The 19,563-nt window shown below is 33.0% G+C and overlaps 1 long non-coding RNA gene across 1 annotated transcript in view; it reads right to left on the bottom strand.

The window, feature by feature from the left end:
- Positions 1-3,898: 3,898 nt before the first annotated feature.
- Positions 3,899-19,563, bottom strand: part of LOC140613549 (uncharacterized) — a 46,826-nt gene continuing 31,161 nt past the window's right edge. Inside the window, exons 2-3 of the long non-coding RNA XR_012014540.1 lie at positions 5,444-5,619; positions 3,899-4,375 (exon numbers count right to left, since the gene is read on the bottom strand). This is a non-coding gene — a long non-coding RNA (uncharacterized lncRNA). The remainder of the gene's footprint in view (positions 4,376-5,443; positions 5,620-19,563) is intronic.

Here is a 19,563-nt window from a genome sequence, read left to right as displayed (position 1 = left end):
TTTTTAAAGAGTCACTTTTAGTGCATTGGCTAGGAACTTCAGTAACATATTTTTAAAAAGCTCTAATTATTGGCATCTTTATCTTTTCCCTGATTTGTTAAAGAGTGCTTCTTACATTTAATTCATGAGGTTATGTGATATATGGAGCTGGATAGATATTCAGATATACAGAACATGTTGTCAAGTAAGAAGTTCCCTTGAAACCATTTAAATTAAAAAAGAAAAAAAAACATGAAGCAGTGCTAAATTTCGTTTAATAATTATATATATTGAAATGGTTATAATAATTCAAAAAATGGTAAAATATATACATTTTATTAAAACTTATTCTATTTTTAATTCATATAGTATTATTCATAGCACACAAGTTATTATATGCAAATAACATACTTTATGTGTCAATGTCCTTGGTTTAATACTATAGTGTTTGGGATTTTTTCATTTATACTAATGACTCAAATTGGCGCATGATCCATATCTGGTTTTGACATTTAGGTTATAATAGCTTTATAGAAGGAATTGGAATGTATATTATTATCTTTTTTTAGCTTATTATTTGTAAGAAAAATTTTAAATTGCCGCTTCAATATTTTAAAATGTGAGATTAGTCAGATATTCATGAATCAATTATGGTATGTTACATTGTTCTAGATTTTTTTTAATAGATCTTAAAATTTATCATTTTATGCTATAATTGGAATTTTTTATTAACTTTATAATCTCTGTTGCATCCTTAACTATGTTCTTATTTTCATTCTTAATTTTGTTTATCTAACCCTTCTTTCCTTTATAAATTTTTTTTTCTGTTTAAATTTTTACAGATTTATCTTTTTAAATTCATTATTTCATTTAGTTATGTATTATATGCACATTTTTAAAATTAGAGTTATAAAAATACTATTTCTGTCTTTCGATTCTTTCACAGGTTTGTTTTCTGTTATATAAATTTCTATTGTTATTTATATTTTTGTTCTATTGTCTTCATTATATTTTTCATTGTTCTTGTAGTTTGTTGGACTCATTTAATTCCAGTAAAGACAAGTATGTTTTTAAATTTTCAATTTATATTTTAAGTCTTCACTGCATATGTATATTTATACTTATATGTTAGATTAAATCTTCACTATATATGTAATTATATAAAAATTTACACATACATGTTTTGAAAATGCTCACTAAGAAAAATTACTCTTTTCAGATTCTGCAACTCATCTTTATTTTATTTTTGTCATGAATTCTTCCTTAAGAAAAAAATAGTATGTGAAATTTTCAGATTTTATTTCATGTTATGTTAATTCATTTATCTGGATTAATATTTCTTTTAGATCTTTAATTTTTCCTCCTTTTAGACTTAATATTTAATAAACTATGACTATGAAAATGAGTTCAGTCACTATTTGGTAGAGTCAAACTCGTCGAGAAACCATCACCACCAGATTCAGTATAAATTATTCACCATGCTTACCTCTGGAACAAAGTTGGCAATAAACTGACAACAGCAATTTTTAAATCTCTTCTCAATCAAATCATCATACAACAGAAAGGTCTGCTTCACATACTACTATGAACAGAAATATCATCTTTTTTCTTTTTCTTGTTTATTTTTTTCTAAATGCTCATCTGAGTATGTTGAAATTTCCAGACAGTTCACTTCTAGTCCCAGAGAAAATCTACACAGAATAAAACCAAATCTAGTTTGGTCCTAGATTGATTACTTTTAGGACAAATAGTACTCATTGCTTTTCTCTACCAAGACAAACATCTGGTTTTAATTTACACTACTTTTTGGGCCCATGAAAATATTTCATTAATAAAACATAATTCCAAATAGGATATTGAATTAACCAGCTGAATGGATTCATTTAGTCTTATGTATGTCAATATAGGCTATATCTTTCAATTTAATAGTAGTTTGATTTTGGTATAGTTAAATTTAGTTTTCCCTTCTAATGATAATGAAATAAATGTAGAGGCTTCTTCACTCTATTTTTAATTCATCATATGAAAATAAGTTATCCATATTGAAAATTATCTCCTCTTGGCATGATAGAAAGCCAGACATTCATCTACTTAACATTTACTGCAGAAAGTATGCAAATCTGCTCATAGAAGTGCAAGTCAATTTTATTTTAGTTTTAACATTTATAAGATACATTTTTTGAATATTTGAAATGGGCTCTTGGACCTTGATTTTTGTTAAAATTCATAATGAAAAGCAAAGCTTGGTTGCTCTCCATGGGACAAAATCATAATAATGAAAATTCTCACTTTATTCTCAGTAGAATGTTTGATACAATCTGAAGGTGAAAAGAGAAAAGTAATTCACACAGTAGTCTTATTCTTTCTGTCAGGTGCCTTATAAATTTTATTTTACTTAATCTTTCCTGTGACCATTTTAGATTTCTAATATTATTATATTCTAAATTAGAAAAGTGATAGAAGTCAAGCATTTCATCCAAGTTACAGAATTAACTCATGCCGAAACTGCTACTAGAATCAATAATTACCAGGGTTCAAGTCTGTATTCTTCGTTTAAAATCTTGCCTTGCACTAAGGGTGTGAGAATGTACTTTCTTATTGCTCTTAATGTTCATTAAAATTAATTCTAAAGCCATCATGAGAGTCTTGTCTTTCTTAGGAAAATCTAATGGAGTTTAGAACAATCAGCTTTCCCACTAAGATAATTGACAGTGAATCACCTTTTTTTGTGAGTGTAAGATTACTTACTGACTCTTCTCTTCAAGTATTTCAATAGCTTCTTAGAAGCTTTAAGAGTATAGATTTTACATCATCAGTTCCCCATTAAAGGACTCTCTGGTCCTAGAAATGGCATGACAGGCTTTTTCCAACAATTGTTGGTAACTATTTTGGGAGCTGGAATTGCTTTCTCTGGGGAAATATGAGTCTGTGATTCAACTGAATTATTAAAATAGAACGGGTTTTTGTTTTGTTTTCAGGCATAGGTCCACAGACATACATATAAACTCATGATGCGTACTCACATACATCACAGCTCTGACTTTCCTAACTAATGAAGATTTGATAGAAGAAAATTAGTCTAATATATGAATTTTATTTACAGCTTAACTTTTTCCATATCAAGAGTTTTCTCTAGAAGTACTCAAAATATCAATCATTGATTTAGGACATTTGCCTAAGAATTACTAAAAGCTAATGAACACCATATACTTGTGGCATGTATATGTCCTAGGTTTTGTGTGTTTCTTTGTTTTTAATTACACCACTATTTTTTATTCTCTTGCATTCTAACATATCACACATACTCTCTCATTCCTTACAATCCCATCCCTGAGGGTATCTGCAAGGGCCCTTCATATGACAGGAAAGTGATTTATCTTGATCCTAAAACATTAATTTATTTAGAGTAGAACAATTATCTCAATTCCTTAAAATAAAAAAAAAAATCTAAGATTTGAAGCAACTTTCAAGATCAACTGTCATGTATGATGTTTGGAGTCCTTCTACCAGGAAAATATGGGATCTATGGGTAAGGCATTTCCATTCATGAACTCAAATTGGTGAAAGAATGGTCCTCATGGAGTGAAAATCCATCACTAGGACCACCCAACCAGTGGCAATGTTGTTAACTTTTAGTCCTAGTCCAAATAAAGCTATACAGTTGGATGAATGCTTTTTTTTTTTTACATTTGAGGCCAAAAGTTATTTATTGTAATCATGTATCTCCAAAAATAAAATAATTATTTTTGAATCTTGTTTCTGAAAAACTTGATTTTATTTCCACAATTCTTTTCTTCCCTCCTTTTCTGTATGCATTCCATTCTACCTATTTGTTCATTCTAGATTTCTGAGTTTTAGCATTTTCAACTGAGTACAAAATTTCCTGTATATTTTACACAACATGCTATAATTTGGGACATTTTTCTAAGTATTTATGTTTATTAATATTAAGAATATGACATTGCTTATACAATGACATTTATGCTATTATATATTATTTATATATATAATGACTTTCACAGCATCTTTTGAATAATGTGTTCTTATTATATATTATTGATAAACTAAAAAGGAGAAATTGAAATGTTGAACATAATTATCCACAACATATAATACAAATATATCTTCATAATAAACCAGTGGATGAGGTTACAATTTAAATTTTTGGATTCCCTACAGTGGATCAGTCAGAACACCTTCTGTCAATCATGGGCTTGCCATAGAGGTGTCAGGACCCAGCAGAAAACATGTCCCAGCTCTGTCCGCACCTCATGCAAATAGTTCCCTTGGCCCTAAGGACATATGAATGTGGTCCACCTTGTGTTGAATGGACATGGAGGAAAGGCCATGTAGTACCTAGACTTGCAGTTATTTAGTGATGGCATATTGAAGTCATCTGTAAATAGAAAAAGAGCTGTGTACATTAAAGCATATAATGTACTTTTTTATATATGTAAACATTGCTTTAAAAGCGCTATATTTCTTACAGGGCATCTGGGTGGCTCAGTTGGTTAAGCATCCGACTCTTGGTTTCAGCTCAGGTAATGATCTCAGAGTTCTGGGATGGAGCCCTGAATGGGGCTCTGCAATCAGTGGGGAGTCTGCTAGAGATTAACTCTCTCTCTCTGCCCCTCCCCCTACTCACACTCTGCCTCTTTCTCTCTAAAATAAATAAATCTTCAAAAAAAAAGTGCCTACATTTCCTAAATCACAAGATGTGTCTTCTTAAAGATAAAGGTCTTTAAAATGTTGAGTGCTTAGTACTCATAGCACAACAATGTAACTAACTTCAGAAAATATTTGGGTAATACCTAGTAGGATTAAGACCAAATCTTCTGAAAAATAAGGCTTTATGAAGTTTGTCATTTTAGAACTGAATTTTAATTGTATGTAAAAGTATAAACTCCTATATTTTATTCAAACAAAACTTTTGAAATTACTCTTGGGTTCAAAATATTTTCATGGAAAAAAGTAATCTGTGGTAAAACCTGTCAGTTAAGATATAGGTGTTATCACTTTTTAAGCAAATCCAAAAGGGCTTTATGCAGGAAAAATCAATAAAGGTCAAAGGTACTGGTATTTGCAGCAGAAAATTTTGTCTCTTCTCAACCTTTATAGGTCTGGGCATGAAACTGCTCTAAGTGTTTCATAAACACTTGAGGTCTCCCTGGGTGGGAGCTGAATATTCAGATATTTAATAATGCTGATTCTTTAGTCAGAGTTGAACTTTGTGGATATGTAATGAGAGTTGGCTTCTTCCCCTTTGCTTTTTTAGTCATGAAAAAGTTTAGCTTTGCCTGGGATGATAGGAGTGTTGGGGAAAAGATGTCACACTTCAGCACACCTCTTGGCATGCACATTTATAAATGATGCAAAACACGTGGGTAAGAATGCTTCTGTCACAGGTAAGATAATCTTATCTACCTCCCTCCCAATAGCTCAACTTCACTGGTTTCCCATCTACCATAACATTGGGAGAATCATTGTCCAAGAAAGCAGGAGTATGTTTTCCAGGAGCTGCACAAGTTGTGTAGCTGATCAGCAGACAGGGTGGTTCAGTCTCTGATGGTCTCTGTCACTGGGCGTCGGTGGCTAAGATTGTCATCCATATCAATGCCCATCCACAGTCACCATCCAAACCTGGAGAAAAATAGGAAAGGAGCTGTGTACACTAAAGCATTTAAAAAGCATGAATACTACTTGAAAAACTAGACACTTGGGATCCCTGGGTGGCTCAGTGGTTGAGCATCGGCCTTTGGCTCAGGGCATGATCCCGAAGTCCTAGGATGGAGTCCTACATCAGGCTCCCTGCATGGAGCCTGCTTCCCCCTACTCCCTATGCTTCTGCCTCTTTCTCTCTGTCACTCATTAATAAATAAATAAAATCATAAAAAAATAAAATAACTAGAAACTTAGTTAAAACATAAAGAAGTATTAATAGGTGAGTGTGGTCTTTGATATCACAGGCTTGCAATGCATAAGCAGAAATATAAAGCTGCAATTCTCAGACTGTAGTTTCCAAATAAGAGAGTAAAGGTGCCTGGTGATAATTCAGGCAGACTCTCAAGCTCTACTCAAAACAATAATTTTGACTCATGAAGGCCTGAGATAGACCCAGGAACTGCATTTCCACAAGCATGGCAGGTCACCCCAACATGAGTGATTCAGATCACACTTTGAGAAACAATGATGAAACAAAATCACTGGAGTTTGGTGATGAAAAATAAGGTCAGCAGATAGATGGATAGTGTCTCAGTCTCATTTCCTTAGCCTATGTCAAATGATTGTCTCTCCTTATAAATAATATGCATTTTGATGTTTCTTCTCTTCATGGGCCTGGGTGGCTGTGGAATTGGAAAAGAGCATCCAATGTGTATGCCCATGTTCTCATCCAGCTCTTAGTCTCTGTTGGAGGTGCTGATGTGCTGGCTTTCTGGATCTCTGTGAAGTGTGTCCAGTGAGTCAGACTTCCTGAGCCAGGCTTCTCTGACTCTCACCCTGATGCACTGGTTCAAGACATGTTGGCTTCTATTGTGAAGAACCAGTTATACACTCTGGTGCTACTATAACATCCAGAAAAATTTCCTCTGACCCAGGCTAAATTAATGTCTACAAAAATTGATATGCACTGTTCTCTTAATGGTTATTTCCAGGTATTGTGCAATTGGGTATTGATTTTCTCTTTGAAACAAAAAAATTTGAGGTGAGTATGACTTGCCAAGCACTTGTATTTTTAGTTTCTATTTTTGTAATTTTTAAATATTGCACTGGTGAAAATCAAATGACATCCACACCATAAATACTTGGTGATATGTACTTACATTTTCTGGTAATCTAATACAGTTTTTGGAAAAAAAAAAGAAAAAAAGGTAGAAAGGTAATATTACAAGTGCTCATGGAGTAAAACATATTTCTATCATAAAGTTGTAGCTTTAATTTACAAAAATACCTGCAAGGAACACTTCCCAAGGTAATGTTTTCTCAGCAGATGGCCTCTTGGAGTCATAATGCAACTACAGAGAACATTGAAAATTCTCAGTATGTCTTTCATCCAGTGCAAATATACAGAGATGTGCAAAAGAATGAAGTTAGATCCTTCTTTTACACCACATAAAATAATTAATTGAAAATGGATGTAAGAGTTAAGACTATAAAACTCTTTAAAGGAAACAAGACAATATTTTCATGAGATTGGGTTTTGGTGACATTTTCTTCAATAGGATGCCAAAAACATGGGCAAAAAAGAAGAGTAATAGATAAATTGGACTTCATCAAAATTAAGGAGAAAAGATGTATTAAAGAACACCATTAAGAGAGTGAAAGACGTTTCATAGAATGGAGAAAATATTTCCATAAAATATATATGATATATTAATCAGATATATTATATCTGATATATTAATATATTAATCCCCTAATATCCAGAATGTGTAAAGAATTCTTATAATTCAAAGGCAACGACAATAAATATCCCATTTAAAAATGGGTAAAAGATTGAATTAACTTTTCCCAAAAGGAAATATAAGAATGGCCAATAAGCACATGAAAAGAATGCTCTACATCACTAGTCATTAAGGAAATAGAAATCAAAACATATTAAGAGCCAGTTCACACCCATTAGGATGAAAGAAAGAAAGAAAGAGAGGGAGGGAGAAAGAAGGAAAGAAGAAAGAAGAAAGGAAGAAAGAAAGAAAAGAAAGAAAGAAAGAAAGAAAGAAAGAAAGAAAGAAAGAAAGAAAGAAAGAAAGAAGAAAGAAAGAAAGAAAGAAAGAGGGAAGGAACCAAAGAAAGGAGGAAAGAAGAGAAACAAAGAAAATAAAGAAAAAAGAAGAAAATAATAAGTATTGGTTAGATATGGAAAAATTGAAACTCAGCTGCTTTGCTGGTGGTAATGTAAAATGATGTAGCTGCTGTGGAAAATTTGTTATTTCCTCAAAAGCTCGACTTTGTTTGTCTTACAAACAAGCAATTCTATTTCTTGATATAGAACAACAACAACAACAACAAAAAAATGAAAGGACACAAATATACTTGTACATCAGGTTTATGGCAGCATTGTTCATTGGTAGCCAAAAGCTGGAGGTGGCAGGTGGCCATCCATGGCTGAATGGATGGACAGAGAGTTCTGTTATCAGTTTTATCACAATAAAAAAAGAAATATATTACATTAACGTTCTGAATATTATTAGTAAAATGTCAGAATATGCATAGACATTGAAAAGCAAAATACACCTGCCATAGAAACCACACTCATGTCCACTGACATGAGTGGATAAAGAAGTTGTGGTAGACAACTGCACCTATTGGTTATGAAAGACTTTCCAGTCTTTATAGTACTTATACCTCATAAGTTTATTTTTCTTTATTCTTAACTTCAAAAATAAATCACTACCTTTTCGTGTCCTCTTTCAAAGATGAAGAAATTAACTTCCTCTCTACTTCTTCCAAATCCTCCTGACTGCCTTTGTTGTCAGAAATTCTTCATCGTGTAGTCAATTCAACAAAGGAGGCTCAGGAAACTTAATCCCCCAATCTTTGACTATTTGAGAACACCTGAGAGTTTCCTTATAATGTGAGTGAGGATACGCTATGGCCTTGAATGTAATGGGGAAGAAGCCTGATTTTGTCCCTTCTTTTTTCCATATGTTTTTTGTTTTTTTAATTTTTAGTGTCTTTTGGCTTAGTTTAGTGACTTTTCAATATGCAGGGTGAGAATTTCATCAATTTATGATTGCATTATTTTATTTGTACATATTTATGTCACATTTGTCATAGCATGTGCTTCAGGGACACTGATTGTTTGACTTTAAGGGCATTTTCTTCCTGCCCCCCATCTTTATTTTAATACCTTTAAATATGATTGGTCAATTGATAGCCATAATATAACTTGTTTTAGATCTGTTAAAACTAGCAAATTGGATTATGATTAATCATTTTAGGGGATGATAAACAGCATTCCTATAAAAGATATCTACAAATTTCAGATCACTTCCTCATTTTGAACAAACTAGATCTATATTGCATGTCTTACATGCTATAGGTGATTGTTTCATTTTTAATTTCTTCTTGGTAATATGCATGTATATATAAACCACATATATATGAATTCATATATATATATGAATTTTAACTTTTCTTTCTTCTGCTTGTTCATGTTTTCACAAATTTCGTTTAAAATGTCTCTTATGAGACTGACATCACTTTTGTGTAACTCAATTTTATATTTGTGGGCTTGTATTTTAACCTGTACCTCATGAATATTTTTAAACTTCTGATTCCTCTTGATATCTGTCAACATGATTGTTTCATTGGCATTTCCTTTAATTTCTTGATAGTCAGACTTAGTAGTTATATGTTTGTCTGGAGATTTATTTTATTTGTTGAAACAATTCTTTATAATACATTTCTCATTATTCATTTATTTATTAGAATCTTACTTCATTAGTAATTCATCCATTAGATTTTACCCCCTTTTTTTTTTTGGATATGAAACCTGTGGGTAAATTCTGTTTTGTTTTGTTTTTTAACTCATCTTTGTAATTATCAATTCTGTTTGTTCTATGCAATAAGCATTTTGGAAAGAGTTTGAGAACATGAACTGGAGCAAAAAGGATACTCAGTATTTCAAAAAATTTCTTCCATCAATTTTTTTCTAATGTATGTCTTTTTCTTAAAACTGTATTCTCCTTAATTTTTACAATCCCCTCCATGTTTGCACACAGCCTCTTTTGCTCCAAGGGTTTGTGTAGCTAACACCAAATTTTGGAAGCCAGTGCTTCCTGTTCAGCATTTGGAAGTTTTTGTACATATTTAACTGACTCTGGTCAGGGACAGACCAGCTAATTTTGCTATCTCCTGCTTCCTTTTTACCTTTAAGATGATTTTTGTGGGAAAAAAAAAATCAAAACAACAAAATGAGCAAGTCAAAATTTTAGGAAGAAAAAAGTAAAATGTCTCAAGAGGTGACTGTAAACCTCTGATCATCCAAATCTTTAACATTCCATAGTACACATCTGGATCCATGTTGACATCCCAAATTCCTTTGTTCTATCTTGCTTTATAAGTGGCATCCTAATTTGGACTATTTATATCACATAACCAACATGGAGAGAAACTCTCACAGTCGCATATATGGGTAGATCTCTATTGACTGTTACCATCTTCCCTTACTCCAGCTTAAAGTTTACACTATCAGCTAGATTATTTATAATGTGTTTTCATGGCTCTTTTTTTAATTGAAAGTGTGTTAATGTTTTGTGATTTTTTTAATGAGATTAAAAGGGAAAATGATTTGATTTGTTCAACCTCTTTTTCTGAAAATACTTTTTACATGAAATGTTTGCAAAGAGTAGTATACAAATAGGCAGAAACATAAATTCATAATGATCTTTGATTCCCTGCATCTGAGGCAGTTTTTACTGAGACCTTGATGTCCTTTATGTTCATGCACCTTTCACTATTTTTCAAGGGTTGGTGTAAGAGAAAAATGAATGAACAACATCCACATCAAAATTCAGTTTTATTTTATTTTCTTTAAGATTTTATTTATTTATTCATGAGAGACAGAGAGAAAGAGAGAGGCAGAGACTATGGCAGAGGGAGAAGCAGGCTCCAGCAGGGCGGCTGACGTGGGACTCGATCCTGAGTCTCCAGGATCACACCCTGGGCTGAAGGCCATGCTAAACTGCTGAGCCACCGAGGCTGCCCCAAATTTCAGTTTTATAGAAGTTCCTCTACCAATTGCACCATAATCTAAAAGTACACTCTGGTCTCCCGATGGACTGTCTTATTTGTGGATCTCTGAGAACTACATGCTGAAAACAGTTACATATGCTGACTGGTTTAATTTCTAATTCTAATGAGATAAATCACTGGTCAATGAACCGGTAAAATGGGATCAGAAGTGGATTAAGAAATGCATAGAGAGCTAGGTCTTCTTCCTCTGTCCCCCAAAGGCTGTCTGCCAGCTTGATTCTTCATGTAAAAGAGAGTGGTACTGTATTTGCATCCTCTGAGTGATTATGACAGTAACTGGAGGAATTCCTGAACGCTGGCCTGGAATAATGTCAGAAAAATGTCAGTGAGAAGCTGAACCAAAAGATATAAAACATTTCTTAAATTTGCATCTTTTCCTTAAAGCCTTTTAATTTAATTTTATTTTTGAGACCTTTTGAAGAGTGGTTTTAGATTCACAACAAAAATTGAGAGGGAGGTACTGATATTTCCTATCTACACCTTGAGCCCACATATGCACAGCCTCCCCCATTATCGACAATATTTGCCAGAATGGTACAATTTTTCCCAAACACAAGACTACATTGACAAATCATAATATCCAAAGTCCACAGTTTCTCTTAGAGCTCAGTTTCAGTGCTGTATAGGACCTGTGGATTTAAATAAATGTTTAAATACATATGTAATGACATATATTCATCTTTCTGACATCAACCAAGTATTTCACTGCCCTAAAAATCTTCTGTGCTCTGCTTATTTATCTCCATGACACAAACCTTTGGCAGCCACTGATTATTATCTCCATAGTTTCTCCTTGTCCAAAATGTCATATATTGGAATCATACAGTGTGTACTCTTTTCAGATTGGCTTCATCCACTTAATAATGTGCATTTAAAAAAAAAAAATAATGTGCATTTAAGTTTTCTCTCTGTCTTGTCATGGCTTGGTAAATCATGTTTATCGCAGCGAAAAATATTCCATTGTCTTATGTCTCACAGTTTTTTTTTGTTTTTTTTATAATCAAACCATAAACTGGAGGAAATTGTGATTGTTTCCAAGTTTGGGCAATTATGTATAAAACTACTAGAAATATCTATAGGCACTTTTTTTTTTTTTTGACATAACTTTCGACTCCTTTGGGTAAATACTAAAGAGCATGAATGCTGGGTCATATGATAAGAGTTTGTTTACTTTGTAAGAAACCACCAAATGGTTTTCCAAAGTGGCTGTACCATTTTGCATTCCCACCAGCAGTGAATGAGAGTTACTCTTGATCCATCCTTACCAGTATTTGACGTTGACCTATTTTGGATTTTGGTCATTTTAATAGGTATGTTGAGGCATTTCACTAATGTTTTAATTTACATTTCCCTAATGACATGTGATGTGGAGCATGATTTCATATGCTTATTTCCCATTTGCATATATCTTCTTTGGTGACAGGTTTATTATGGTCTCTGGCTCATTTTTTAATTGTTCAAGTTGACCGAATATTTTATTGTTGAATTTTAAGAGTTCTTTATACATTTTTAACAATTGTCCTTTATCAGATATGTGTTTTGCATGTATTTTCTCCCAGTCAGGTTTTTCTTCTTATTCTCTTGATTCTACCTTTGGCAATGTAGAAGTTTAATTTTAATGAAAACTAGCTTATCCATTATTTCTCACATGGATTATGTCTTTGGTCTTTTATCTAAAAAGGCATGACCAAACCCAGGCCACTTAGATTTTATATTATGTGATCTATGAGCTTGATACTTCTGCATTTTATATTTGGTCTATGAGTGATTTTGAGTTAGTTGTAAAGACTGTAAAGTCTGTGAGTAGATTTTATTTTTTACTTTTGTTTGTGTTTTTTGCATGTGGATGTCTGGTTATTCTGACATCATTTGTTGTAAAAGTATCTTTGCTTTATTACATTTCCTTTACTCCTTTGTCAAAAATTACATGGCCATATTTATGTGAGTCTATTTCTAGGCTTTGTTCCATTCTATTGATCTATTTGTCTATTATTTTGCCAAAACCACACTACTAATTACTGTAGTTTAGGGTAAGTCTTGAGGTTGTGCACCATCGGTGCTCTAGCTTTCTCTTTCCCTTCAATATTGTTGACTGTTCTGGGTCTTTGCTTTTCCATATAAGCTTTAGAATCATTTTGGCAATACCTACATAATAACTTGCTGGGATTTTGGTTGGGATTGCACTGAATTTGCAGATCGAATTGGGAACAACTTACATCTTGATAATATCAAGTCTTTGTACCCATGACATGGGATAGTTCTCCATTTATTTAGCTCCTCTCTGATTTTATTCATCAGAATTTTATAAATTTATTCATGTATATCTTAAATAGAATTTGTAGGATTTATACCTAAGTATTTCATTAATTTGCATGCTAATGTAAATGTCATTGTATCTTTAATTTCAAATTCCACTTTTTATTATTTGTGTATAGGAAAGCAATTGATTGTTTTGCATTAATATTGCATCCTGCAACCTTAATAAATTGCTTATTAGTTCCAGGGTTTTTTTTTTTTGTTTTTTGTATATTCTGTTGGAATTTCTGCATACCATTCATATAATTTGAAACCAAAGACAGTTGTATGTATTTCTGCTCCATCTGTATACCTTTTATTTCCTTTTCTTGCCTAATTACATTAGCAAAGGCTGGCAGTATGATGTTGAAGATAAATGATGAGAGGGGATCTTCTTGCCTTGGACCTGATCTTAATTGGAAGCTTTCATGTTTCTCCCATGAAGGACGATGTTAGCTGTAGATTTTTTCGCATACGTTCTTTATCAAATTGAGGAAGTCTCATTTTGTTCCCAGTTTACTGAGAGTTTTTATCATGAATGGTTGTTGAATTTTGTCCAATTATTATTTTTATATCTATTGTTTGGATTATGCGATTTTCCTTTTTCAGTCTATTAATATGATAAATTATATTAATTGGATTTCAAATGTTAAACCAGTCTTACACACCTGGGATAAATCCTACATGGCTGTGGTTTATCATTATTTTTATACCTTTTTGGATTCCATTTGCTAATATTTTGTGAGAATTTTTGCATCTATGTTTATAAGATGTATCAGTCTATAGGTTTATTTTTCAGTCTCTGCTTTCATAATTTAGGGTGGCATACTTGCTTAAATATGTCTTTGTATTTATTTCTTCATATACTCCTTATTGGTCTTGCTTTCTAAGATGTATTGGTCAATCTACCTTTGCAGTGAGGAAGAGCAAGCAAGCATGTCAAACTGGTTGCCTGAAATCCCAAGTAGAAGAAAGAAAAAAAAAAAAAAGACAGGCAAATAAACAGAAACAGTACAGATACATACACTGAAGCCTTCCCTTACAAAATAAGCTATTTTTAAGCATCTTGTCTGTCTCTCTCCCCCATCTCTTTTGGGAACACCACTTTTAAATAAATTTAAAAAAAAGCATAAACCTGTGAAGGTAGAATTTTTTGGGAACATCTATCATCCTGTTTCTATGAGGCACTCTAGTAACTACTGAGAGTGAAGATGCTATTTCTTTGTCTGAAATTTTTAGACAGTGAAAATCTACTTATTCTTTAAATCTCATTTCAATGGTTTCTTTTAAGAATCTTTCCTATACTCCTCAGACCTGTTAAGGGAAAAAGCCCTACTGACTTTGTCAGCAACATTTGTTGTAACACTAGCCACAAATAATATTTTAAAATTAATTTGGAAATCCTTACTTTATGTTTCTTACTGATGCTGGGATGTAATAGGCATGAGAAACAGACCTTTTCTTTCTTGTATGCTATTTTCTTGCCCCTGCCAAATGCAGCATCTTTAATAATTTCTGCTCCAAAGATAATGTGAAGGAATATTTTAAGCCTAGCACAAATATCTCTCATGAAGAATTCTTTTTTCCAACATTATTGAGATATAATTGAAATATAAATCATGCAAGTTTAAGCTGTAAAACATGATCATTTGATACATGTATATATTGCTAAACGATTGCCACGATAAGTTTAGTTAACACATTCATCACTTGACATAATTATATTTTTTGTATGTGTGCTAAGAATACTTAATATTTACTCTCTTAGCAACTTTCATACATATAACACAGTGTTGTTAATCATAATCACTGTGCTGAGTGTCAGATCTCCAGAACTTACTCATCTTATAACTAGAAGTCTGTACCATTTGAATAACATCTCCCTATTTCTCACCGCCTCCCCAAACCCAAGGCAACCACAATCTGCTCTAAGTTTCTATGATTTTGACTTTAGATATTTTTGGATTCCATATATAAGTAAGATCATACAATATTTGTCCTTCTCTGTGTGACATATTTCACTTAAAATAATGCCTTCAAGGACTGCCATGTTGTCACAAATGGTAATATTTGCTTCTTCTTCTTTTGAAAACTGAATTTTATATATATATCTTTGTCAGCAACATTTGCTGTAACACTAGCCACAAATAATATTTTAAAATTAATTTGGAAATTCTTACTTTATGTTTGTTAGTGATTCTGGGATGTAATAGTCATGAGAAACAGACCTTTTGTTTCTTTTATGTTATTTTCTTGCTCTTGCCAAATGCAGCGTCTTTAATATATACATATATGTACTTATATGTATGTATATATGTGTATATATGTATATATATATGTAAATTTTTATATAACTATCTAAATGACATATTATTGATATGATATATCAATAGAAAAAAGAGTTATAGATTTTCACAATTGAGAATGATTTTAGCTGTGGGTTTGTCATATGTGACTTTTATTAAATTAATGCCCCTTCTAAAACGAATTTGTTGAGAGCTTTTATCATGAAAGTGTGTTGAATTTTCTCAAATCTTTTTTCTTTGCATCTGTCTTAAGGACCCAATAACCTTTATACATTCTCTTAATGTGTTTTATCATTTTTATTGGTGTATGTTGAACCTTCCTTGGATCTGAGGATAAATCCCACTTGATCATGGTATACAACCTCCTTAATGTACTGTTGAATTGGAGTTGCTAGAAATTTGCTGAAAAAAAATCTTTATATACACTTATCAGAGATACCTGTCTGTGGTTTTCTTTTAGTGTTCTTATCTGCCTTCTCTTATTGAGAGTTTTTATTTCTATGTCAGTCTCTTTAGTTTTCATCCATTTGTTCAGATTTTCTATCTCAAGATTCACTGTTGGCAGGCTGCATGTTTGTAGGAATTTATTCATATTTCTCAGGTTAACCAATTTGTTTTTCAATTGTAGAATTATTTTTAATGATCCTTATGATCCTTTGTATTTCTGGGGTGTCAGTTATAATGTCTCCTCTTTTGTTTATAATTTTCTTTAGTTGAGTTCTCTTTTTCTTTTAACTGACTTGTTTAGCTAAAGGTTTGTAAATTTTATCTTTTCAAAAAAACCAACTCTTAGCTTCATGGATTTGTTCTTTTGTCTTTGTAGTCTTTATTTCATTTATTTCTGCTTTAGTCTTTATTCTTCTGGTCCTTCTGTGGGCTGTTTGTTTTTCCTTTTCTAATTCCTTGAGGTATGAAGTTGTGTACCTGAGATATTTTTTTTTCTTATTGTAGGCATCTAGTGCTGTAAACTTTCCTCCTACAAAAAAAATTGTATTTGCTACATGTCACAAGTCTGGGTATTTGAGCTTTCATTTTTGTTTCTCAATATACTTTCTGATATCTGTTTAGATTTCATCCTTGACTCACTGGTTTTTCAATTTTCAGCTATTTGTGCATTTTTAGTTTTCCTACTGATTTTTAGTTTGATATCACTCTGGTAGAAAAAGATACAGATATGATTTCTTTCCTTTTTTTAAAGATTTTATTTATTTATTCATGAGAATTTGAATGCCTTTAATGTCTTTTTGTTGTCTGATTGCTGAGGCTAGGACTTCCAGTACTATGTTGAATAGCAGTGGTGAGAGTGGACATCCCTGTCTTGTTCCTGATCTTAGGAGAAAGGCTCCCAGTGCTTCCCCATTGAGAATGATATTTGCTCTGGGCTTTTCGTAGATGGCTTTTAAGATGTCGAGGAATGTTCCCTCTATCCCTACACTCTGAAGAGTTTTGATCAGGAATGGATGCTGTATTTTGTCAAATGCTTTCTCTGCACATAATAAGAGGATCATATGGTTCTTGGTTTTTCTCTTGCTGATATGATGAATCACATTGATTGTTTTACGAGTGTTGAACCAGCCTTGTGTCCCAGGGATTAATCCTACTTGGTCATGGTGAATAATTTTCTTAAGTACTGTTGTATCCTATTGGCTAGTATCTTTTTTTTTTTTTTTATTGGCTAGTATCTTGTTGAGAATTTTTGCATCCATGTTCATGAGAGACAGAGAGAGAGGCAGAGACACAGGCAGAGGGAGAAGCAGGTTTCATGCAGGGAGCCCAACGTGGGACTCGATCCCAGGACTCCAGGATCAAGCCCTGGGCCCAAGGCAGGTGCTAAACTGCTGAGCCACCAGGGAATCCCCCAGATATTATTTCTTAAATGTGTTAAATACTGCCTTATGGCTCAACAGATCATCTAAACTGGACAATGTCCTTGTGTATGTCATAAAAAAGATGTATACTGTGGCGTCATTGGAAGGAATGTTCTACATAAGTTTATTAGGTCCATTTGGTCCACTAGGTCCTTATTGTCCTTATTAATTTTCTATGTGGATATTCTATCCAATTATCAAAAATGGGGAACTGAAGTCCTTAACTATTATATTGTGTCTATTTCTTCTTTTAGACCCTCTGATACTAGTGATATACACACCGGCATTACAATATTAAGATATTCTGAATTTGACTATCTCCTTATAAAATACCTTTTATTTTTATCTGTTATTGTTGTTGTTATTGGTGGTACTGCTGCTGCTGGTATTGTTACTTAATATCCTTTCACTGCAACTTGAAGAACTCCGCCTAGCACTTCTTATAAGGAAGTTCTAGTAATCAACTCTCTTAGCTTTTGTTTGACAATTTCTTTATTTGTCCTTCACTTCTGGGGGATAGTTTGCAAGATATAATGTTTTTGTTTGGCATTTTTTTTTCTTTTCTTTCTTTCTTTTTTTTTTTTTTTTTTTAGGACTTTGAATACACCATCCCACTCTCTCCTGGTCTGAAGATTTCAGCTGAGAAATTCACTGATCACTTTATGGAGATTCCCTTTTGTGTGATGTCTTTTTTTTTTTTTTTTTTTTTTTTTTTTGCCACTTTCAAAATTCTTTTCTTGTCTTTGACATTTAAGATTTTGATTATAATATATCTCAAAATAATTATCCTGGGGTTGATCTTGCTTGGAATCCTTTGAGCTTTCTGTGTCTGGATGCCCATATTACTTCCAAGATTTGGGAACTTTTCAGTATTTGTTTTTTTTATTTATTGAGAGAGAGAGAGAGAGAGAGAGAGAGAAAGAGAATGAGCTGAGGGAGGGACATACGGGGATGAAAAGAGAATGCTCAAGCAGACTCCCCACTGAGCATGGAACCCAACACAGGATTTAATCCCAGGACCTTGCGATCATGACCTGAGCTGAAATCAAGAGCTGGCTACTTAACCAACTGAGCTACCCAGGTTTCCCTTAACAATTATTTATTTACATAAACTTTCTCCCATCTTTTCGCTTTTTTATCTTTCTGGAAATCACATGATGTTAATTTAATGTTTGTTATTTTGATCTCTCATAATTCATGCAAGCTTTCTTTACTCTTTTTCATTATTGTTTTTTCTTTTTGTTTCTCTAACTGGCTAATTTCATGTGATCTATCTTTGAGTCCACTGACTTTCTTCTGTGTGATCAAATAGATTTTTGAAGCTCTTTTATTGTTTTTTTTTTATTATTATTCTGTAATTATATTATTCAGGTTCAGATTTTCTGCTTGGCTTTTTCCATGATTTTTATTTCTTTATTAAACCTCTCATTTTATTCATCCATTATTTATCTTATTGCATATAGTTGTCTACTTGTGTTCTCTTTCATTTCATTGAGCTTACTTAAGAAATTTATGTTTCCATTTTTCATCAGGAAAATCATAGATTTGTATTCCTTTGGGGTCTGTTATTGGACCTTTATTAGTTTCTTCTGATGGTGTCATATTTTGCTGATTTTTCATGATGTATATAGCTTTATATTATAAACTGTGTATTTCAAAGAACAAATATATTTTTTAGTCTTTACAAGACTGCTTTCAGCAGGTAAAGTCTTTCTTATCTGTTCCACAGGCTGGTAGGATTACTTCTTGACTTACACTCATACCGGGTTGGAGCCAGTTACAAAAGATGTCACTAGATCTATAGTGGGGTCCATGATTGGCTCGTCATGGGCTTGGGTGGGCATGGATCTGTCTGGTCCCTGGCTGTATAGGACTGTCTACAGTATCTTTTTCAGTAGGGTGGGGCTGGGACAAATATTTACTTTAAGGTTCACAGTTGGGCCTTCAGGCAGCAGGCCTTTTACCTGGTTCATGGAAGGTGTGATTTCCATTCAGTTCCTGTGAGGGCTACTGCCTGGGCATTGGGTGGGTTTCTGAATCAACAGGACCAGCCCTTATTGTTACTAAGAGAGACTGGAACTGTGCTCCAGGTCTGTTTTAGATGGCACAGTGAAGATTGAGGTCTACAGATGTGGCTCTGAAGAAATGGGTGGATGTGTCTCACACCAGGTTCCTGGGCTAAGTAGACTGATAGTGACTGGAGGGGCTAGAGTTATATATATCCTTTCAGGATCTCCAGGGATCCAGATGGCAATATCTCTGACTGGTCCTCTGGGCCAACAGCACTTCTCATGGACTGTGGCTGAGAGGGGCTGGGGTGATCATAGAGTGTTTCAGGGTCTCTAGAAGGGTAGGTTGAA

The sequence above is a fragment of the Canis lupus genome, chromosome 21, assembly GCF_048164855.1.
Source record: "Canis lupus baileyi chromosome 21, mCanLup2.hap1, whole genome shotgun sequence".
NCBI lineage: Eukaryota > Metazoa > Chordata > Mammalia > Carnivora > Canidae > Canis > Canis lupus.
The sequence above is the reverse complement of the archived record's forward strand: the minus strand, read 5'-3'. Positions and strand labels throughout refer to the sequence as shown.